The 23428-nt window shown below is 48.7% G+C and overlaps 2 long non-coding RNA genes and 1 pseudogene across 3 annotated transcripts in view; 2 read left to right on the top strand and 1 right to left on the bottom strand.

The window, feature by feature from the left end:
* The first annotated feature begins 689 nt into the window (after nt 1-689).
* Nucleotides 690-3948, top strand: LOC113883831. Its single transcript, XR_003508748.1, has 3 exons — nt 690-937; nt 3129-3171; nt 3725-3948. It is a non-coding gene; the product is annotated as an uncharacterized LOC113883831 (long non-coding RNA).
* Nucleotides 3949-9922: 5974 nt separating this feature from the next.
* On the top strand, nt 9923-10136 carry LOC113883903 (annotated as a pseudogene).
* A 2309-nt stretch (nt 10137-12445) lies between these two features.
* The window catches only part of LOC113883726, a 55644-nt gene continuing 44661 nt past the window's right edge, over nt 12446-23428 (bottom strand). Inside the window, exons 5-6 of one of the 2 annotated variants that reach the window (XR_003508721.1) lie at nt 13801-13886; nt 12446-13028 (exon numbers count right to left, since the gene is read on the bottom strand). This is a non-coding gene — a long non-coding RNA (uncharacterized LOC113883726). The remainder of the gene's footprint in view (nt 13029-13800; nt 13887-23428) is intronic. The other variant, XR_003508720.1, reaches the window with a different exon arrangement.

Raw genomic sequence — 23428 nt, 5'->3', positions numbered from 1 at the left:
TGAGGCGCCTTTCCTCAAACAGAGAGTCATGCTGTGTGTATACCCATTCGGGGTCACCCATTATGTGCCAGAAGGAGAACCACCTGGCTCAGGTGACCAGGGCCTTATTCTTGGATGGAGCTGGGGGGATGGGAATCAGTGGCCAGTTTGTATGCGGGGGAAACAGCAAGACCTCATTACAATGGCAGTCCTGATCGAAATACTTAGACACTCCCCATACAGATAATTAAATCTAACAGGGTCGGGGAGGAAGGAGAAGTCAAGGGAGTAAGAGCTCCCAAATATGTGGGCTCTCCTACCTCCCAGATATGATTGCCAGAGAAAAATAGAGGATACCCAGTTAAATTTGAAGGTCAGATAAACAATGAATACATAATATCCCCAGGGCTAAGATCAAACAAAGAAACAAACAATGAAATCTTTTTAGCATAAGTATGCCCCAAACATTGCATGGGATATACCTACGCTAAAGAAATCACCTGTTAGTTCTCCGTCAGTCAAATTTAACTAGGCATCTCTATTTTTCTTTGCTAACTCTAGCAATCCTGCCCTCAGAGGGCGTGTCTGTAAAAGCTCTTTGCCACCCACCATTGCCTGGAAATAGCTATTAAACCAGCAGCCAATCAGGAGCAAACTTCCCCCAGGCCTTTTGTCTGCTGAGCAGGATGGGAAGTAAGAGAGCACTCCCCCTGCTCCTACACACGTGTGCGCACGCGCACACACACACACATGTTGGTGTCATCGCAAAGGCCGCTTCCTCTCCTGGGAGCTCTGAAATCGCCACCTGGCCTGGGTAAGAGGTTTCTCTGCAGGTGGGTGCCCAGCACAGCCACATGTCTGTGGGGAGGATGGAAACCCAGCGTTGGAGCCTGAGGATCTCAGAGCACTGCCCACACAGCCGAAACTGGAAGAGTGTATCTTGCACAAGGCCAGCGCGGTAAGTCAGACGCGGTGACTCTGGGCACTGGGTGGCCTTGGACCCTGGTGTCCTCTCATTCACTGGAGCTGGGGTTGCCCAGGGGTCAGCCTAGCAGGGGGCAGTGCTCAGGTCAATGGGGAGGCTCCTCCCTAGCCGTCCCCTTGGGTTTTCCGGAAGGCAGGTAGAGAACGAGGGAGGTAGGGCCATAGGCAACCCCCAGGAGGTTTCTATGGGAAGAGCTGGCTAACCTCTTGTGGGGCCACCTGTGGTCAGAACTGACTACACGTGACCAGTGCGTGGTGGCACCAACCCAGCTGGCAGGACTCTCATGGGCACAGGAAACCTGCACAGAAAGTTACCCAAGGCCCAGGCAGGACAGACCTGGATCAGGAACCCAGAAGAGCCCTAGCAAGTAACAGGAAGGGTCTCACCAGCTTCCCATTTCCCCCTCCAGCTCAGAACTGGCGACCAACTTCTCCACCCATGCTCCCCACTCCTTTGTCTGTCTGAGCCCCTGGGAAGGGTGGGGAGGTGAGGAGGAGCTAAAGTGCCCCAGGTATGAGTCAGCCCTGTTTGGGAGCAGTTCCACCCTCCCTGGTGGCTCAGATGGAAAAGAATCCACCTGCAATGCGGGAGACCTGGATTTGATCCCTGGGTTGGGAAGATTCCCTGGAGGAGGACATGGCAACGCACTCCAGTATTCTTGCCTGGAGAATCCCCATGGACAGAGGAACCTGGCAAGCTACACAGTCCATGGGGTCACAAAGAATCAGACACGAATGAGCACCTAAGCACAGCACAGCAACGTGCCTACCACAGAAAAGGAGGATTAAAAGAGGAACAGAAAAGCTCCGATGTCTTTCCTTTGAGAACCAGTGTCAATCAAGACCTCTCTTGAGAACTGCCTTTGGACCACGGATCCCCTGTGGATTCCCTGGTGGTTCAGCGGTAAAGAATCTGCCTGCCAAAGCAGTAGACGTAGGTTTGATCCTTAAGGATTATTCCCTGGAGAAGGAACTGGCAACCCACTCCAGTATTCTTGACTGGGAAATCCCATGAACAGAGGAGCCTGGTGGGCTACAGTCCATGGGGTCGCAAAGAGTCAGACACAACTGAGCGAGTAACATTTTCACTTCCACCTTCCTAGCCCAGAGGTCATCGGACACCATTTGGGAGGCTCCCTGTGGCTTCCAGAGACTTTCGAGAGTCCTTCTCCTTCATCCCAGAATCCTGTTCCCTGGAGAGGCACAGAGGCACTTGGTCGTTGCAAAAGCTGCCCTGTGTGGTGGCATAACTAGGGCAGAGATGCCTTCTTCCCACAAGAGGGCCAACCAAATGAGTTCTCTTTTTTTATTTTTAATATTTTTATTTATTTATGTATTTATTTGGTTGTATCGGGTCTTAGTTGCAGTATGTGGGATCTAGTTCCCTGACCAGGGATTGAACCCAGGCCCTCCGCATTGGGAGTGCAGAGTCTTAGCCACTGGATCACCAGGGAAATCCCCAAACGAATTCTTGACTCTTGTTTTTGATTCCGTTTCTGATTCTTGCGGGGTGGAAAGAGGAAAGGTGCTCACAAGGGCAGAGGCCAGAGCTGCTCTGTCACCAGGGACTCTCCTAATGCAGCCAGATGCAGGTCCCCAGGGCTGCTTTCTTCTGGGTAATTTGGTCACAGTTTGGTTCGAGGGGTCAGACCGTATTGTCCTGCCTATTTAGATTTGCGCGGTCACAAAGAGTCGGACATGACTAATTACGCATGCATGCATTGCAAAGGTGGAGTAACATTCTCCCCTCCAACTACCAACTCCTGGAGGGCAGGGACCCTGCTGATTCAGCATGGATGGACTCCTGGGAGAGCCCCCATAGGGAGCAGGCAGTCAGGGAAGGCTTCCTGGAGGAAGCGGCACTGGTTGAAGCCAGAGTTCGATGCAGGGAGGAGCAGGAAGGACACTGTCTTACAGAAACAGTGAGATGGAAGGTGTGGCACACGGACAGACTGAGCAGACAGGTAACCCTAGGCAGCTCTGGCTGGTGGAACCGGAGCATGGGGTGGGGAATGGGGAGCCAGAGGAACGGCTGAACAGAGAGAGCGTTCGAGAAAGCAGGATTCAGATTCAAGACAACCAGCCTTTCCCTGACTCCTGGTGCCCGATGACTGGGCAAAGCCACTTCACTTGCTAAACCTCAGTTTCTTCATCTCTAACGCTAGGAAAGATTGACGGCAGGAGGAGAAGGGGACGACAGATGAAACGGTTGGTTTGGCATCATCAACTCAATGGACATGAGTCTGAGCAAACTCTGGGAGATGGTGAAGGACAGGGAAGCCTGGCGTGCTGCAGCCCAAGGGGTTGCAAAGAGTTGGACACGACTGAGCGACTGAACAACAAGATGGAAGCAATGGCAGTGATGAACATCGCTGCTCTGGGGGGTCCCTTCGCTCTCTGCCAGGCCCTGGGTCTGCATTTACCTGCACGTCTCACTCATTCCCATGACACCCCTAGAAAACAGGGGGCACCTTTATCCCCATTGTACAGATGGGGTGGTTGAGGCTTATGAAGGTTCAGGAAGATGTCCTGGGTTCCAAGGTTCAGGATTTGAACCCAGATCCCAGGATTTGAAGCCCAGGCTCGAACTGCCCCTAGGAAGGAGCAGGAGGGATGCTGCTTGGAATGTGAACACAGTTGTCTCTCTCTTTTTTCCCTCACTGGGGTGGCCATAGCAGTTAGCACAAACTGAGTGGCCTTGAAAAAAATAATTGGGGCTTCCCTGGTGGTCCAGTGGTTAAGAATCCACCTTGCGATGCAGGGGACACAAGTTCGATCCCTGGCCCAGGAGGATCCAACGTGCCTCAGGGCAATAAGCCCACGTGCCACCAAGACTGAAGCCCACTCGCTCTAGGAACCATGCTCCCCAGCAAGAGAAGCCGCCGCAGTGAGAGGCCCACACACCGCCTCTCCAGGGTAGCCCCTGCTTGCTGCAACTAGGGAAAGCCCACACGCAGCAACGAAGACCCAGTGAAGCCAAAAATAAATAAATATAATTTTAAAAATCGGACATTTATTTATTCTCTCTCAGTCTTGGAGCCCAGAAGTCTGAAATCAAAGTGCTGGCAGGGTTGGCCCCTTCTAGAGGCTCGGCGGGGGGAGAACCTTCTTCCTGCCCCTCTCCCAGCTTCTGGGGGCTTCCAATTGATGAAGCTCAGGACACTGTAGCCCAGAATACTGTACCCCAGCATGCTGAATACCTCAAGCAGAAGCAGAAAGATTGCCCTGACCTTGTCCTTCTTCCCTGAAACAGGAGAATAAAATTCCCATGGGAGAGGTGGCCTCCCTGTACCAGGAGGAAGGGGGACTTTCTTATCACCAGGGCAGGGAACTGGGAGTCGCGAAATCTGAAAAAGGTTTGTTCATTTCACCTTTTTCCTAGTTATTTCTCCACTTCCCACCCCAAAACCAAACCCCAACCCCTTTGTCTTCCCCGTTCTTCACAAATTTACTTGTTTCTTTGTCTCAAAGGTACAAAATCTTCCTGTTTTGATCACTTCTGGTATGTATACTCTTGTAAAGACTCCTCTATACAAGCAAAAATTCAGTCAAACGTGTTTCCTTCTCTCCTGTTCATCTTTGTCAGTTCAACTTCCACACCCAGCCAGGGACCCTAAGAGGGTTGAGAAAAACTTTTTCCTCCTTACCTGGCAGTCCTTGAGTGTTCTTGGCTTGTGGCTGCATCGCTCTAATCTCTGCCTCCATCATCTTTGTATCTGCATCCTCTCTTCATCTTATAAGAACGCTTGTCATTGGATTTGGGGCCCCCACCTGTATAATCCAGGATGCTCTTGAGAGTCTTTTTTTTAATGATTTTTCTTTTCTTTTTCTGCAAGCACGCAGCTTGCAGGATCTCAGTTTCCAGATCAGAGATTGAACCCAGGCCACGGCAGTGAAAGCACCAAGTCCTTTACCACTGGACACCCAGGGAATTCCCTCAAGGGTCTTAATTACATCTGCAAAGATCCCATTCACATCTGGGCAGAGATCTCTTTGGGAGAAGGGGCTCCATTCAGCCCCCCTCCACTCTCCCCATCTCTGGTAGGGAGGACTGACCAGAGCAGACAAGACTCCAGAGGCTCCATGAGCAAATCACACACTCAAATGGAGGGGCTTTGCAGTGAAAAGTTTACTTTCTGGTGGCTCCTCTGAAGCCTTGCTTCCTTCTAGAGCCTCACTGTCTGACGAGGGAGTAGCCAACCCCACTTGGCTGCTAAAACTTGAAATGTGGCCAGTCCAAATGGAGCCGTAGTGCATTGCCCAACACATGCCAGAATCCCAAGACTTTACATGGAAAAAGGAATATAAAATATCTCATTCATAACTTCTTATATCGATTGCATGTTCTAATAATAACATTTTAGGGGGCTTCCCTGGTGGTCTAGTAGTTAAGAATCCATCTACCAATGCAGGGGACACAGGTTCGATTCCTGGTCCGGGAAGATTCCACATGCTGTGGAAGCAACTAAGCCTGAGGGCCACAAACACTGAGCCCACGCGCTGCAACAAGAGAAGCCACCGTAATGAATAGCTCCTGCTCCCCACAGCTAGAGAGAGCCTGTGCATAGCAACGAAAGCCTAGTGCAGTCAAAATAAATATATAAAACAAATCTTTCTAATAAATAAATAAATAAAATAACATTTTGGATAGACTGGGTTAAAATATACATTATTCATATTAAGTTCATTCATTTTATTGTTTTAAATTGCAGTAAAATTCATGTATCATAAAATCAACCATTTTAAATTAAAAAATTCACTGGCTTTTAGTGCATTCACCATGTTGTGTGACCATCACCACTACCTGGTTCTGGAACATTTCTATCACCCCAAGTACCCTGATGAATAGACGAAACCTCTTTTATGTTGGATTCAGGATGGCAAGAAGGGGGAGCTCTCACACCCTCTCACACGTTGCTATCCGCAGACTCCAAACAGGAAGAGATGTACCTTGCATCTCCAACAGAAAGAAAGTTGTTACTTTACTACTTCAGGAGGAAGAAGGAAGATTTCCTCCTTGCCCGGCAACTGCCCAGCCAATGAGAGGCTGCAACAACTCAGCCAATGAAAAGCCACTACACTTTGGAGGAACTCCCAGCTTCCTCCAATGAGCTCTTTGTTTATCATAGCCCCGCCCAACTCTCCTTTCCTATAAAGAATGGTCCTGTCTTTGTGTCTCCGGACTTAGTTATAGTTTTGGTTATAGGTTACACGCTGTAACATGCTTGTCCTGAATTGCAATTCTCTGATATTCCTCAATAACCCCATTTGCTGGTTAAAAATAAAACCCAGAAACCGGCTGTTTTAGTTTTAGTCAACAACCAATTAGCAGTCACTCCCCTCTCTCCCCAGCCCTTGGCCACCACTGACTGGGCCATTAGTCTCTATGGAGTTCCCTAGTCTAGATACAGCAGGGACTTCAGTGGCTACTTTATGCCAGTGGATGCTTGGCTTCCAGGACCTCATAGAGTGGTACCAGTTGGGGCCAGGCCCACCCCCACCCCTACCCCCACCTGGGCAGCTCAGCCCTGGCACAAAGTGGATGCTCAATAAACATAGATGCTGGGAGAAGGAAGGAACAGGGATCCCAGAAAGAGAAGCAACTCTGGGATCCCCATTCTGCCCTGCCGTCGGAATGGCCTGGGCAGCAACTCAGTCGAAAAGTAGAGGTGTGTGTGTGTGTGTGTGTGTGTGTGTGTGTGTGTGTGTTATAACAAAATATATGTACATATATATATTTTTATAGATACCAAATATATCTATTTGGTCTTTGCCCCATTCCTGGCACAGAGCCCCTAAAATCCTTGGAATTTCCTGAGTGATAAGAGCGTCTTTTGTTTGTTAATGGGAACTCCAGGGACTGGGGCTAAAAAGCTTCAGGAGGGGAGCTGGTAGCCAGAAAAAACAGCCAAGTGCCTAGAGAATGGGAACTTTCAGTCCCATCTACTGGGGAAAAAACGCTGAAGATTGAGTTCAGTCACCAGCGACTGACAATCTAATCACTTGTGCCTGTGTACTCAAACCTCAATTTTAAAAATACCCTAAATAATGGGGTTCTGGGGGCTTCTGGCTTGGTAAACTCATCCATGTGCCGGGAGGGTGGCACACCCCCAGCTGCAAGGGGTCAGAGGTCCCTGTGCTCAGGACCCTTCAGACCCTGTGTCTCACATCATCTTCATCTGGCGGTTCACCTGCCTCCTTATGATAAACGGTGATACGTAATAGTAAGGACAGCTCTTTCCTGAGTTCTGCGAGCCCTTCCAGCAAATGATCAAACTGAATGGGGGGCATTGTGAGAACCCTCAGATCTCTAGGTGGTGGGACAGAAGTGCAGGTAACCTGGGGACCCCATTTATGGCTGGGGTCTGAAGCGGGGACTGTCTTGTGAGGCTGAGCCCTTAACCTGTGGGGTCTAATTCTAGTTGTGGAGTCTAATAAGTGGCACAAGTTAGAGTCAGAACTGAATTGCTGGGACTTCCTGGTGGTTAAGGATCCACCTGCCACAGGGGACGGAGGTTGGATCCCTGGTCCAGGAAGATCTCATAGGCTGCTGGGGCAACTAAGCCTGTGCGCCAGAACTACTGAGCCTGCACCCTGCAGTACTGAAGCCCACGCACCTACAGCCCATGCTCCACAACCAGAGAAGCCAGCACAAAGAGAAGCCTGTGCCAGCAGCTAGAGAGTAGCCCCGATCGCTGAAACCAGAGAAAGCCTGTGTGCCCCAACGAAGACACTGTGCAGGCAAATAAATAAATATGAAAAAAAAAAAAAAAGAATTGAATTGCAGGACACTCAATTGAAATGGGAGAATCAGTGTGTTTGAGGGGTTCCTCTGGGCTTTGTTGCATGGATGGGCTGACAGCAAGATAACTTTGTTGCTGGTAGTAAACATGGGTAATGCCTTTGCTTCCCGGGAGATGGGGTATTTCTGGGGGGCCCCCCAGGGCACTTGTGAGGATGGGTGAGAGGATGTGGGCTGAGAGCTGGCCACCACCCTGGGCTCAGAGGAAGGAGTTCTAAGGTGTTACCAGGTGAAAGCCAATGCTCCAAGGGCTCTGCTCACCACATGAATGACAGGGCTTTGCTCTGTGGGTGCGAGGCTGCCAACACAGCGCCCAACAGGGACCAGGCCAGTCACAGAAACAGGAGGAGTGAGCAGACTGTAACTATAAACATGGGGCATTCTTAGCTTTTTACTCTCCTATTTGTGAAGGTGATTTAGGCAGAGGGACAGTTCTCGTCTATAAGAAAATCAAAACAAGGTGAAAAGACAACTCTCAGAATGGGAGAAAATAATAGCAAATGAAGCAACTGACAAAGGATTAATTTCCAAAATACACAAGCAGCTCATACAAGTCAATACCAGAAAAACAAACAACCCAATCAAAGAGTGGGGAAAAGACCTAAACAGACATTTCTCCAAAGACATACAGATGGCTAACAAACACATGAAAAGATGCTCAACATTGCTCATTATTAGAAAAATGCAAATCAAAACCACAGTGAAGTATCATCTTACACCAGTCAGAATGGCCATCATCAAAAAGTCTACAAACAGTAAATGTTGGAGAGGGTGTGGAGAAAACGGAACCCTCTTGCACTGTTGGCGGGAATGTAAATTGATACAGTCACTATGGAAGATGGTATGGAGGTTCCTTAAAAATCTAGGAATAAAACCACCATATGACCCAACAATTCCACTACTAGGCATATAAGAGGAAACCAAAATTGAAAAAGATACATGTACCCCAATGTTCATTGCAGCACTATTTACAATAACTAGAACATGGAAGCAACCTAGATGTCCATCGATAGATGAATGGATAAAGATGTGGTACATATACGAATGTGAAAATTATTCAGTTGTGTCCAACTCTTTGAGACTCCATGCACTCCAGGCTCCTCCGTCCATGGAATTGTCCAGGCCAGAATAATGGAGTGGGTAGCCATTCCCTTCTCCAGGGGATCTTCCCAACCTAGGTCTCCTGCATTGCAGGTGAATTCTTTACTGTCTGAGCCACCAGGGAAGCCCAAGAATACTGGAGTGGGTAGCCTAGCCCTTCTCCAGGGGATCTTCCCAACTCAGGAATCGAACCAGGGTCTCCTGCATACAGGCAGATTCTTTACCAGCTGAGCTACCAGGGAAGGCATATATAAACAACAGAATATTATTCAGCCATAAAAAGGAACACATTTGAGTCAATTCTAATGAGGTGGATGAACCTAGAGCCTATTATACAGAGTGAAGTAAGTCAGAAAGAGAAATCAAATAAGGCATATTAACACATATATGTGAAATCTAGAAAGACAGTACTGATGAAATTATTTGCAGGGCAGCAGTGGAGACGCATACATAGAGAACAGACTTCTGGACACAGCGGGGCAGGGCGGGGGGTGGGAAGAAGAAGGACAGGGCGGGATGTATGGAGACAGTGACACAGAAATTTAAAATACCATATGTAATTTAGATAGCCAATGGGAATTCACTGTATGACTTGAACCTCAAACTGGGGCTCTGTAACAACCTAGAGGGGTGGGATGGGGAGGGAGATGGGAGGGAGGTTCAAGAGGGAGGGGACATATATGTACCTGTGGCTGATTCCATAGGTAGTGGCTTCCCTCATAGCTCAGTAGGTAGAAGAATCTGTCTACAGTGCAGGAGACCGAGGTTCAATTCCTGGGTCGGGAAGATCCCTGGAGAAGGAAATGGCAACCCACTCCAGTATTCTTGTCTGGAGAATCCCACGGACAGAGGAACCTGGCGGGCTACAGCCCACGGGGTCGCAAAGAGTTGGACACAACTTAGCGACTAAACCACCACGGCCGATTCATGTTGATGTTTGGCAGAAACCAACACAATTCTGTAAAGCAGTTATCCTTCAATTAAAAAAATAAATACATTTTAAAAAATAGAAAATAAATAAATAAAAAAAAAAGGCAGGCGGGGAACAGTGTCGCGATGTGGTTCGAGGTTCTCCCCAGGATCGCCTTCATGGGCATGGGCTTGTTCATCCTGGGGAATGGCCACTTCGGGCATCCACAGGTTCAGTAACGGGGGCGAGGGAAAAAGGGTTGCCCATTACTCATATCAGTGGTATTTGATGGAAAGAGACAGGTGGGTCTCTCAAGTAAACCGTGACTATGAGTCAAAGGGTTTGGAGAACATTGATTAAGCAAACGTTTTCCTGATTGATGAAAAACAATTCAGTCATGCTCTTCTATCCCTGCTAGAAGATCATGCAGTGTATTGTGTAGCATGCAGAGTATTCTGTAGTGTGTAATAAAAAGAAAAAAGAAGAAAACATCAGCAGTACAAGTGTCAGCTACAAATTGGCACTTGCCATCTACATCTACAATGATTAAATCACGAGCTGCGGCAGCTACTGATTCTCAACACCCTCTGAAAGGAGTTCAAGGTGGAGAGCAGAAATGAGGCACTCTGGACTCAGGGAAAAACTTGGCAGGATAGGTCTTCAGACAGATATTTTCAGCAGCTGATTTTATGAGTCCAATTCTTATATCTCCTCCTACCTGGAAAAGCACTAAAATCCTTCTCGGTGATGACTGCTCCTTGTTCTGCAAAAGTAAGTGCTTGACTGCGTGTACTCCCCCTTCACTAGCATCGCATCTATACGGTCTCTCCCCCTACCTCTTTGGAGCAGTTTCTCAGAGCTTACCTGCGGTGCTGTCTCCCTGGCTATAGTCCTCATTTTGTCCCCAAACAAAACTTAACTCGAAACTCTCACCTTGTGTATTCTTTTTTAAGTTGACACAAGCATGACAGCCTCCTGTCAGGGAGATAGAGACAGAGAGCAGAGGGCCCATGGCAAGCAGGAGGGCAGGGCCATCTAAAGGATGCTACAGAGCATTGCCATTAGTGCATGCAATGCTTCTCCATCCAGGACTTTCTTTTTTAAAACTTACTCATTTATTTTTGGCTGCTGAAACTAGAGAAAGCCTGCACGCACGAGTGAAGACCCTGGGCAGCCAAATAAATATATATTTTTTAAAAAATTGAATTACTGGACACCCAATTGAAGTGGGAGAATTAGTGTGTTTGAGTGTTTTTTTTTAAATCTATTTATTTTTGGTTGCATTGGGTGTTCATTGCTGCATGCAGGCTTTCTCTAGTTGTGGCGAGGGGGCTACCCTCTAGCTGTGGTGTGCTGGCTTCCCACTGTGGTGGCTTCTCTTGTTGCAGAGCACGGGTTCTAGGGCATGCAGGCTTCGGTAGTTGAGGCGCGAGGGCTTAGCTGTGCCACCACATGTGGAGTCTTCCCCGGACGAGGGATCAAACCATGTCCCCTGCATTGGCAAGCGGATTCTTAGCCACTGGATCAACAGGAAAGTCCCATTTGTGACTTTCTAACTAAGCTTTTTTCTTGGTCCAACTGGCAGTGCCAGGGAGCTAATACTCCAAGGACAGGCGCTGGCAGGAGACACCCCAGTTCCCTGGCCCCTCGGGCAGCATGACTCCCAGATGTGCCCAGAGGCACTGAGCCCCAGCTGCCGACAGCCAGCATCCTGAGCTACCTCCTTCCCACCCCCGCCCTGTTCCCCACCCAGCGCTTCCCGGGATCCCCTCCCTAATAAACTCTTTGCACTCAGAGCCTGCTTCTGGGGCAATCAAAATTAAGATAAGGGCCCACGTAAGGGACTGGCTGTTCCTCCGCTGCAGCCCGTGTTTGCTGGATAGGAAGGCAAACCCTGTATCACTAGACATTGCCATTTTTTTCCCAAAGAGAAACCAGGATCCAGACTTTCCTGTGAAACCTTCCGAGTTTTCAAAGCCAGTTCAAATTAAAACAATACAGAACAAAGTAAAACAGAACAAAACACAACGTGTCTGCGAGCCGGCCCTGACCCTCGACCGGCCGGGTCAGAGCTGTTGGTGGCGGGTGGAGGGCCCCCCCGAAAGCTGTGAGCAGCAGGGAGCCTTGGTCAGAAGGGCTTCTTGGCAACCTGCTTTGGTGGCCTGGGGGGTGGGGACCAGCGGAGGAGGGCCTCGGTGGGCCGGGCAGTATGGCCTGTTTACAAGACCCCAGATGGAAGCATCTGGAAGGCCCTGCGTTGCCGCCCGCGGGCCGGCAGTAGACCCAGAATAAACAATCAGCCCGAATGCTTTTCTAAACACGCAGACCCGGAGCCGCCAGAGGCCTCCCCAGGCTCGCCAGGGTGGGGTGCAGTCCCGGGATCACTCCGCCTGCCCGACATCTAAGCCCAGGCCCAGGAAAAACAAACTTGGGGAGCGGGGGTCTGGGGGGAGCGCTGGAGTGCCCCCAGGAGAAGGCAGTCGTTTGAGAGCCAAGTCTAGACCCCCACACTTGTGAACTTCTTTTTAATTCCGTGCAGACGGAGGAGGCCGTCTTTATAGATTTCCATCTCCCTGCACTGCATCACCACCCCCACCCCCCACCGCCCCCGCCTCTTTCCTCTTGCAGAGAAAACAAAGCGGGTGTCTCTCGAGATTGTTTTTGCCCCATTTCACATGGTTTATTTAAAGCAATCGCTTTTCGCCTGCCTTCTCAGAATTTAAATTAAGAATACAGGGTGTCAAGAGTACAGGCGAGTGATGTAAAATTTGGGTTCTGTGAGTTTATTGTTCTACAACCAGCGAAAGCCATCCACACCTGTTCTAAATTGTTTAGTGCTTTTAGTAGATTTTAAGTTGGAACTGTGTTCCGTCAGGGAGAGGGGAAGAAACATTCCTGAAAGCAGACCTCTAGTGGGCCCCCTAGGAGCCCCATGTTTCATATATCATAGCACATTTAATCCTCATCATGATCCAAATAAGCTGTATAGCATTGTCAGATTACAGTATCTCTTGGTTACAAGGAATAGAAACTTACATCAAAGAGGCTTTACATGATTGGAATGACTGTGGGAAGGACTTCAGGCATGGCTGGATCCAGGAGTCCCAATGCTGTCATGAGACTCTCGCTCACTCTCTCCATCTCTTGGCTCTTCTGTCCACTTTCACTGTTTCCTTCTCAGCCAGGCCTTTCTCTTATGATTGCAAAGATGGTCCCCAGCAGTTCCAAGCTTCCAGTTGCCAAGCAACCCTGCTGGACAGAGTTTCCCAAGAATTTCAGCAGAAGTCCTATGACTGAATCTCATGGGTCTAGCTCACTGGGTCACATGCCAATCACTATGGCTAGGGTGACAGAGTTCATAAGCACAGGCCCACACTGGGAGTTTGAGAGGGTCAGTCCACTAAAATACAGGTAGGAATAGGGGTAGTTACTGTGCCCATTTTGAATGGGTAGACAGTGGGCATTCAAAAATAACAATCCATGGGATTCCCCTCTTGGTCCAGTGGCTAAGACTCTGTCCTCTCAATGCATAAGGCCCAGGTTCAATCCCTGGTCAGGGAACTAGATTCAACATGCCCCAACTAAGAGTTTGCATGTTGCAACTGAAAGATCCTACATGCCACAAAGAAACGTGAAGATCCTTCCTGCTGCAACTCCCAGAACAGCTGAATAAATGAATATTAAAGAATAAAATAACAGAAGCCAACCACACAAGGGGAGAAAAACAGGTGAATCCTGTGGCAATCAGCAGGGCTGTCGGGACAGTTGCACAGGTTGTACACAACACGTTTCTGGGGTGCTCCGTTTACATTCAGGGTTGTGCATTTATATTTTTATCATAGTCCATTTCCAACAATGGCAGTTTAGTGTCTCACAGTTGAAAACACAGTTTGAAAAGAAAAACAAAACCATCAAGAGGTGGAATCTATTTTCTCACCCCTCAAATCTGGGCTGGCCTTGTGACTTGCTTTGACCAGTAGAACACAGCAGAAGTGACGCTGTGAATTTTGAGGCTGATACTTACATTCTCTTGGAAGAGGAGGTCCTTTGGGAGAATAAGAAGTCACGTGAAGGAAACCAAGATGCCCTGGCTGCCCAGCTTTGGAGGACCTGGGGAGGTAGGACAGACAGATGGAGCAAACTTTGCGGTCAGCTCATTTAAGCTGCCTAGAGGAAAAAATGGCAACCTACTCTGGTATTCTTACCTGGAAAATTCCATGTGCAGAGGAGCCTGGCAGGCTGCAGTCTGTGGGGTCACAAAGAATCAGACATGACTGAGCATGATCACATGCAAGCACCCACACACGCATGCATGCATTTAAGCTGGGAACTCAGTTTCCCAGAATCCCTTCTCTATATGATTCCAGGTTTGTTCTTCAGTTGCTCAGTCGTGTCTGACTCTGCGACCCCATGGACTGCAGCATGCCAGGCTTCCCTCCATCTCCTGGAGTTTGCTCAAAGTCATGTCCATTGAGTCAGTGATGCCATCTAAACATCTCATCCTCTGTTGCCCCCTTATCCTCCTGCCCTAAATCTTTCCCAGCATCAAGGCCTTTTCCAGTGAGTCAGCTCTTTGCATTAGGTGGCCAAAGTATTGGAGCTTCAGCTTCAACATCAGTCCTTCCAGTGAATATTCAGGGTTCATTTCCTTTAGGATTGACTGGTTTGATCGCCTTGCTGTCCAGGGGACTCTAAAAGAGTCTTCTCCAGCACCACAGTTCAAAAGCATCAATTCTTCGGCTCTCAGCCTTCTTTCTGGTCCAACTTTCACATCTGTACGTGACTACCGGAAAAAACCATAGCTTTGACTATATAGACCTTTGTTGACAAAGTGATGTCTCTGCTTTTTAATACGCTGTCTAGGTTGGTCATAGCTTTTCTTCCAAGGAACAAGCATCTTTTAATTTCATGGCTGCAGTCACTGTCCACAGTGATTTTGGAGCCCAAGAAAATAAAGTCTGTCAGTGTTTCCATTTTTTTCCCGTCTATTCGCCATGAAGTGATGAGTTCCAGGTTAGAATTAGCCAAAAGGGGAATGTGAAACAGAGTGGCGGATGAGGCCCTCTGAAAGTCCGTGTGGTCATATACAATGACAGTGTCTCCTGGGATGACTTACATAGAAGCACAGACACACTAGGGGCTTCCCTGGTGGCTCAGCAGTAAAGAATCCACCTGCCAATGCAGGAGACGCGGGTTCAATTCCTGGATAGAGAAGATCCCCTGGAGAAGGAAATGGCAACCCACTCCAGTATCCTTGCCTGGGAAATCCCACAGACAGAGGAGCCTAGTGAGCTACAGTCCATAGGGTCACAAAGAGTCAAGACATGACATAGGGAATAACCAACACCACCACCTCAATTTATTGTGTTTTGCTTTATTGTGATTCACAGAGATTGCAGGGTTTTGCTGTTTTTAACAAAGGTTTACATCAAGCAAGTTTATTGACACCATTTTACCAATGGCATTCACTCCCTCAGAGTCTCTGTGTCATGTTTTGGTACTTCTTGCCATATTTCACACTTTTTCATGATCATTTTATTTGTTATGGTGACCTGTGATCAGTGATCTTTGATGTTACTACTATGACCAACTGAAGACTCAGAAGATGGTTAGCATCTTTCAGCAGTAAGTATTTTAAAACTAAGGTATCTATATTGTTTTATTTAACATAATGCTATTTTCATGCACACTTAATAGACTACAGTGTGATATAAACATAACTTTCATATACACTGGGAAATTTTAAAATTCAGAATTCAGTTCAGTCGCTCAGTCATGTCCAACTCTTTGTGGCCCCATGGACTGCAGCACGCCAGGCTTCCCTGTCCATCACCAACTCCTGGAGATTGCTCAAACTCATGTCCATCGAGTCGGTGATGCCATCCAACCATCTCATCCTCTGTCGTCCGTCCCCTTCTCCTCCTGCCCTCAATCTTTCCCGGCATCAGGGTCTTTTCCAATGAGTCAGTTCTTCGCATCAGGTGGCCAAAGTATTGGTGTTTCAGTTTCAGCATCAGTCCTTCCAATGAATATTCAGGACTGATTTCCTTCAGGATTGACCAATTTGATCTCCTTGCAGCCCAAGGGACTCTCAAGAGTCCTCGCTTTATTGCAGTGTTTGCTTTATTGCCATTTGGTCTGAAACCAAACCCACAATATCACTGAGGGATGCCTGTACTTTCATCCAAATCCTTGTTTCAGAGCCTGCTTTTGGAGGAACCAAGTCTTGGGAGGCCCAAGTGCCCCTCTGTTGTGTGCTGAAGGAACCCAATGACAGAGCTCTGAGCAGAAAGAAATAAACCTTTCCTTTTAACCTTTCGTTCATTCATTCAACAGTCAACAGGCTCCTGCTACGTTCAAGCACTGGAGACACTAGAGGCCAGAACTTGGGGGCATTTGAGCTGGTGCAAACTGGAGCCACAAACATGGGCACATCACCCACTCTTTCAGAGCTTCATTTAATCGTCACTATGTCCTATGAGGCAGGAAATGTCATGGTCCTTATTTTTCAGATGAGGAAACGGAGGCACAGAGAGGCTGAGTAACTTGCCCAAGGTCACACAGCTAATCAGTAGCAGAGCCAGGATTCAAGCCCAGGAGTCAACTCCATACCCATGTTCTTAGCCACTTCCTCAGAAGTTCTAGAGACTGGGCTGATTAAGGAAAGTCCCGGAATTTAGGACTTGAGGCTTCCCTGGTAGCTCAGCAGCAAAGAATCTGCCTGCCAAGGTAGGAGATCCAGGTTCGATCCCTGAGTGGGGAAGATCCCCTGGAGAAGGAAATGGCAATACACTCCAGTATTCTTGCTCGGAGAATTCACGGACAGATGAGCCTGGTGGGCTACAGTCCATGGGGTCACAAAGAGTCAGACACAATTTAGCGACTAAACAAACAAGAATTTAGGATTTACTCCCCCAAATGGTATGAGTCAGTTCCATAATACTTGTGAGAAAAATCTCATTAGTTTGCTTTTCTAAGTCTGATGAAATTTAGATCTGATTCCCCTTGCCAGGGGGCAGGCTTTTGCCATTCTGAAGCTTGTTTCCACAAACAGTTCCCACAAGCCTCTCCTGGATAGCCTGGTTCCATCCCCCTAAGGCCCCAGGTGTACACAATATCTCTTCCTTTTACTGCCAAATCTTCCCTTCCTAGCCACACCCCAGGTTCCTGAGTACTGAGCAAGGCTGGCCACAGTGCTTGCTTCAGTAATGAGCATGTGACTTAAGCTGAGCCAAAAAGACTCCGGCCTAAGAGGAAATCTTCACTAGGCTGGTGAGATGAAACCCTGGGGCTGTGATGCACCATCTTTGCCAGCCAATGGAGAGAGCCCACTGAAGAATTAGGCAAGCACAGCCAAGAGACACAGACAGATCCCCAACCACCTGCCTGAGCCCCTGGATCAAGCCATGCCTGAAGCTGTTGCTCTCCTGAATTTCCAGGGAGACAAAATAATATGTTCTGCTTCAGTGTAAGTTAATTTCAGTCAGAGTCTGTAATTTGCAGCTAGATGAAGCCTGACTATGTACTAGACTTAAAAAAACAAAAACAAAACATGGCTTTTTGATTCTCTACTGCTGCTGCTGTTGCTAAGTCGCTTCAGTCGTGTCCGACTCTGTGCGACCCCATAGACGGCAGCCCACCAGGTTCCCCCATCCCTGGGATTCTCCAGGCAAGAACACTGGAGTGGGTTGCCATTTCCTTCTCCAATGCGTGAAAGTGAAGTTGCTCAGTCGTGTCCAACTCTTAGCAACCCCATGGACTGCGGCCCACCAGGCTCCTCCATCCATGGTAAACACCACCCTTTAGAAAGCAAAGACTTTGAGGATCCTTGAGAGGGGCTGAAGGGAGGGAAAATATTTCTCATTCTTCTGTGATGACTCAATAGCTAAAATAAGCTCTGGTTCATTTCTCAAGCAGGTTATCCTGCCTGACAATCATTACTCATCCCAGCCCTAACCAGCCTTGAGGTTGGTGTGGCTGCAGAGACCTCTAAGGCTCCCTAGGTTTTCCATGTTCCTCTGAAAAGACTGTGTCACTGCACCTTTCACCTCCAGCTCAGAGTCCTGGGAGTTGGACTTTTCTAGCACACCAAGAAAACATCTTACCAAATGCCCAGCCAAATCAACACCCAATAAATACTGGCAATGCACAAGAGGACCTTGGAAATCTCGCCTCTATAAAAGTGTCCAGAGAAGCTGTTCTTGCCTCTTCTTACCAAGCGCTGGGTCAGCTTAGGTGGTAAAGAACACACCTGCCAATGCAGGAGACACAAGAGATTCAGGTTCAATACTGGGTCGGGAAGATCCCCTGGAGGAGGGCGTGGCAACCCACTCCAGTATTCTTGCCTGGAGAATTCCAAGGACAGAGGAGCCTGGCAGGCTACAGTCCATGGGGTCGAAAAGTGTGAACGACTAACACTTTCACTTTTGAGAATCAAGAAGCGGGGTCAGCAAGGGGGTAGAGAAGGACTCTCTGGCTGAGCTGAAGAGGCAAGACTCTTTCTGGAAGGACTGAGGGAGTATGGGAAGATTCTAAGTTGGGGAAATCAGACACAACCTCATTTTAGGTTAGGTTCCCTAGAAACAGAGCCTGAGATGGGGATTTGGGTGAACGTGGCTTTTTGAGGGGGAGGTTGTCAGAAGGGGGGCGGTGTCAGTCCCTCCGGGCTGTGTGTGGAGCAGCGGGTAGCAGGGCGGGGGTGACGGCTGTGAGTCACTGGCCGCCAACGCTCACAGCAGCTGGCACACAGAGGATCTGGACAGCCCCTTCCTTCCTTCTCGGGACCACCCATCTGCTTTCGGGGAAGAAACTCTCCAACGGCTGCAGCTGGCAGGAATGGGGGTTCACCAGTGACGGCACAGCTCAGCGGTTGAGTGCCCAGAGCTTTGCGGGCTGGCAGAGCTGGGATGAATCCTGGTGCCCAGATGCTTCAGGCACCCATCTGGAGCTGCAGAGGTGCCCGGCTCCCAGGATGAGGGTGAGTGAAACGTGATCACGTGTTAGGGCCCCTCCATCCGAAGCCCAGCCTGTAGTGCCTGCATGTGCATGTTAAGTCCCTTTGGTCATGTCCGGCTCTCTGTGACCCCATGGACTGTAGCCCACCAGGCTCCTCTGTCCGTGGGATTCTTCAGGCAAGAATACTAGGAGTGGGCTCACTGGATTTAGTTCAGTTCAGTCGCTCAGTCGTGTCTGACTCTTTGCGACCCCATGGACTGCAGCACGCCAGGCCTCCCTGTCCATCACCAACTCCCGAAGTTTACTCAAACTCATGTCCATTGAGTCGGTGATGCCATCCAACCATCTCATCCTCTATCATCCCCTTCTCCTCCTGCCCTCAATTCTTCACAGCATCAGGGTCTTTTCCAATGAGTCAGCTCTTCGCATCAGGTTGCCAAAGTATTGGAGTTTCAGCTTTAGCATCAGTCCTTCCAATGAATACTCGGGACTGGTCTCTTTTAGGATGGACTGGTTGGATCTCCTTGCAGTCCAAGGGACTCTCAAGAGTCTTCTCCAACACCACAGTTCAAAAGCATCAATTCTTTGGCATTCAGCTTTCTTTATAGTCCAACTCTCATATCCATACATGACCACTGGAAAAACCATAGCCTTGACTAGATGGACTTTTGTTGGAAAAGTAATGTCTCTGCTTTTTAATATGCTGTCTAGGTTGGTCATAACTTTCCTTCCAAGGAGTAAGCGTCTTTTAATTTCATAGCTACAGTCACCTTCTGCAGGATTTTGGAGCCCCTTAAAATAAAGTCTGTCACTGTTTCCCCATCTATTTGCCATGAAGTGATGGGACCAGATGCCATGATCTTAGTTTTCTGAACGTTGAGCTTTAAGCCAACTTTTTCACTCTCCTCTTTAGGGCCCATCCTAAATCCAGGATGGTCTCATCTCAAGAGCCCCAATTTGATGACATCTGCAAAGACCTTCTTTTCAAATAAAGTCACATTCACAGGTACCACGGTTAGGACGCATCTTTAGGGGAATTACTATCAACCTACAGTGCAGTGAGAGAGCAAGAATAAGCCATCGGCTGCCGCCACTCCATGGGGCTGAGAAAGATGAGGAGGAGTGCCTGCCCAGGGAGAGGAGGAGATGGGGAGGCTCAGAGATCAGCAGGGACAAAGGGGCCACCAGGCTTCACTCCCCACTGGAAACCCCATTTATAGAGGAGGAAGCAGCCAGGGAGGTTGCAGCGCCACGGAGGTCCCACTCGGGACAAGCAGCCACGTCTGACCCCGCGGCCCCTGGAGCCTCTCGTATCCCCGCCCACCTCTCTGGACCTTCTCGGCCCAGCATCCGGGAGTGTGGGGTCCCTTGGGCCGGCCTGGGGGATGAGGGGGGCTCGTCGAGCCAGACCAGGGAGGCTGGCCAGACTCCAGGTACAAGGCAGACGCCGCCCAGGCCCTGCTTTTGGTTCTGCAAAGGCCACCGGCTCTGCTCCCTCGAGGTCACAGAGTCCGCCCCCCACCACCGCCCACCCTAGTGACCACGCTGGGGGTCAGAGTTTTCCATGCATCTCCTCCGCCCTCCCCACAAAGCCTGAAGGCCTAGAATTCTGCAGGAATTCCCACAGCGGCCCTCCCACCCTGGGTCCCCAGTGAAGGAAACAAAGGCCCTCTGGGATGTGGGGCTAGAGTACAGGGAGGCCCAGGGCAGTCTCTGGGAATCCCATTCCTGGAGATTCACTCTTAGACAGGAAAGGACGGAGCCAGAATAAACCCTCCTGGGGCCACCACGGCAGACTGTCAGCCCATGTCACATGTGCACACGGAGTTGTGTATCCATCTCCACGCCCTGCTCCACACACACACAAAACCACAGACACCCCCACACATGTGCCTGACCACACAGGCAGGCGCGCAGGCATCCCCCTCCCCGATGCTGAGATGGGACACAGGAGGATGCCACGTTCCCAGAGGGCATCCATCCTTATGGATAAGGGGAACCCGGGACCGAGTACACAGGAGCTGGTGTAGTCTGGGGGCTGACTTCAAGCACACCAAGCCTGGGTTCAAAGCCTAGCACTGCGACCCACCACTGTAAGTCACTCAACCCCTCTGTGTCTGTTTCCTCATCTGATTATTGAGATACAATTCATTGCCACCTCAAAGGGCTGTTTCTTTGGGGTGGTGGGGAGGCCACGCTGCTCTGCTGTCCAACTAGGGATTAAACCCGTGGTACCTGCATTGGGAGCATGGAGTCTTAACCACTGGGCCACCAGGGAAGTCCTTCAAAGGGCTATTGGAAAGACTATCTCATGGAACATGTAAGCACTCAGAAACCTGTTCACAGGAAGGACCATACAGATGTCAGCTATGATTACAATATGCTGATTTTTTAAAAAAATGCACGATGTAAGAGTTGACAGTTAAGTTTTATTGGGGGCAAAATGAGGGCTGTAGCCTGGCAGACAGCAGTTCAGATAGCTCTGAGAGACTGCTCTGAGGAGGCAAAGGGTTGTTGTTCAGTCGCTAAGTCATGTCTGGCTCTTTGCAACCCCATGCACTGCAGCACGCCAGGTCTCCCTGTCCATCACCGACTCCCAGAGCTTGCTCAAACTCTTGCCCATCAAGTCGGTGATGCCATCAAACCATCTCATGTTCTGCCACCCCCTTCTCCTCCCGCCTTCAATCTTTCCCAGCATCAGGGCATTTTCCAGTGAGTCGGCTCTTCACATCAGGTGGACAAAGTATTGGAGCTTCAGCTTCAGCATCAGTCCTCCCAGTGAATATTCAGGGCTGATCTTTAGGATTGACTGCTTTCATCTCCTTGCAGTCCAGGGGACTCTCAAGAGTCTTCTCCAGCACCACAGTTCGAAAGCATCAATTCTTTGACACTCAGCCTTCTTTAGAGAGACATTCAACCCCAAACAAAAACTCACATGCAAAGAGACACACAGACATACAGACTGGTTTCTGTCTGTCTGACCTAACACCTTGCCCTGCCCAGGGTATGGGATCAGGACTCCCAGCAGTCTGTGGGACTGAGCCCTAAACCCGTGGGATTTGATACCCAACTCCAGGTAAGTAGTGTCAGAATCGAATTAAATTATAGGATACCCAATTGGTGTCCAGAGAATTGGAGAATTGGCTGGTGAGGAGGAAAAAATATTCACATATTTGGTATCAGAAGTGTTATGAGTAGATAGTTTTATCTTTATGAGGGTATTGTGAGGATGAAATGAGACAATGCATATAACAAGAGCTCAGGAAGAATTTGCCATGGGTAGCATTTGCCTTAATATGGTAACAGCATGATTTATTTGGGTTTTATGAAATAAGAACTGAGTAGCAGTCCTCAAATTCAGAGTACCCATAGACTGAGATAGGAGAAAAATTACAGTTTTGTTTTCACTAGCCTGTAACTGAAATTTAGTGTCTGTCTTCAATTCCAGATGTAGCAACATCCATCACCAAGAAGAGCCACAAATATTTTCATATCCCAAGACTGTCATATGTATATATGACACAGCTGGCTTCTTTTGTAACTTGTAGGGGGGTGGCGGTTGCATTGGAAAAGACTCTTCTGAATGTTTGTGGATGTGATCAGTCATGTCTTACTCTCTGTGGCCCCATGGGTTATAGCCCAACAGTCTCCACTGTCCATGGAATTTCCCAGGCAAGAATACCGGGGCAAGTTCCAGGGATTGAACCCACATCTCTTGCGTCTCCTGCAATGGCAGGTGGATTCTTTACCATTACATCACCTGGGAAGACCGATGTTCGGATGTTTGCAAGTTATTTTGAAATTTATCCAAAAAAAAAAAGGCTATATAGAGTTATAAATGGATGGAGAGATGGAGAGATAGGGAGATGAAGAGATGAATAGATGGAGAAAGGGATGAAGGAATGAATGGATGAAGGAATGGATGGATGGATATAACAAAACGTTATCTGGGTGATCAGTATGGGGTATTCTCTGAACAAATCTTTCAACTTTTCTATATGTTTGAACATTTTCACAATAAAGTGTTGGGGCAAAGATTTCTAAAAGAGAAAAGGATGAACCTGAGAAAGACAAAGACATTCACAGTATGAGCAAAGAAAGATACATCTTAAAGCTCATGTTTATCATTGAGTCCTTTTATCAAAGTCAAATTATACAGGGAAGAAAATGAACAAAAGAAATGTAAGGACTTCCCTGGTGCTGGTAGTACAGTGGATAAGAATCCACACGCCAAAACAGGGAACATGGGCTCGGTCATGGGTCTGGAAGATTCTACATGCTGCGGAGCAACTCTGGAGCCAACACTACTGAGCCCACACAGTAAAGCCTGTGCTCTGCAGCGAGAGAACCACTGCAAAGAGAAGCCTGAGCACAGCAGCTAGGAACAGCCCCGGCCCCCGCAGCTAGAGGACGACTCGGCTAGCAACGAAGACCCAGTGCAGCCATACAGAAAGAAAGAAGTGTAAAATGCAGGCACACACTGCAAGTCTTCAGTAACTGCACATTAAGGCGGGAAAAAATCACATTTTCCCTAGAAGGAAAGTTCAATGTCTAGGCTGTATTGCCAACATGATGCCCACAGGCTGCCTGTGGCACTGAGCAGTTGAAATATGGCTGGTCAGATCCAAGATGTGCTGTAAAATATATGCCTGATTTTGAAGACTTCGTATCAGAAAAAAAGGGGGGCAGGGAGAGAG

The sequence above is a fragment of the Bos indicus x Bos taurus genome, chromosome 25 (assembly GCF_003369695.1).
Source record: "Bos indicus x Bos taurus breed Angus x Brahman F1 hybrid chromosome 25, Bos_hybrid_MaternalHap_v2.0, whole genome shotgun sequence".
NCBI lineage: Eukaryota > Metazoa > Chordata > Mammalia > Artiodactyla > Bovidae > Bos > Bos indicus x Bos taurus.
The sequence above is the reverse complement of the archived record's forward strand: the minus strand, read 5'-3'. Positions and strand labels throughout refer to the sequence as shown.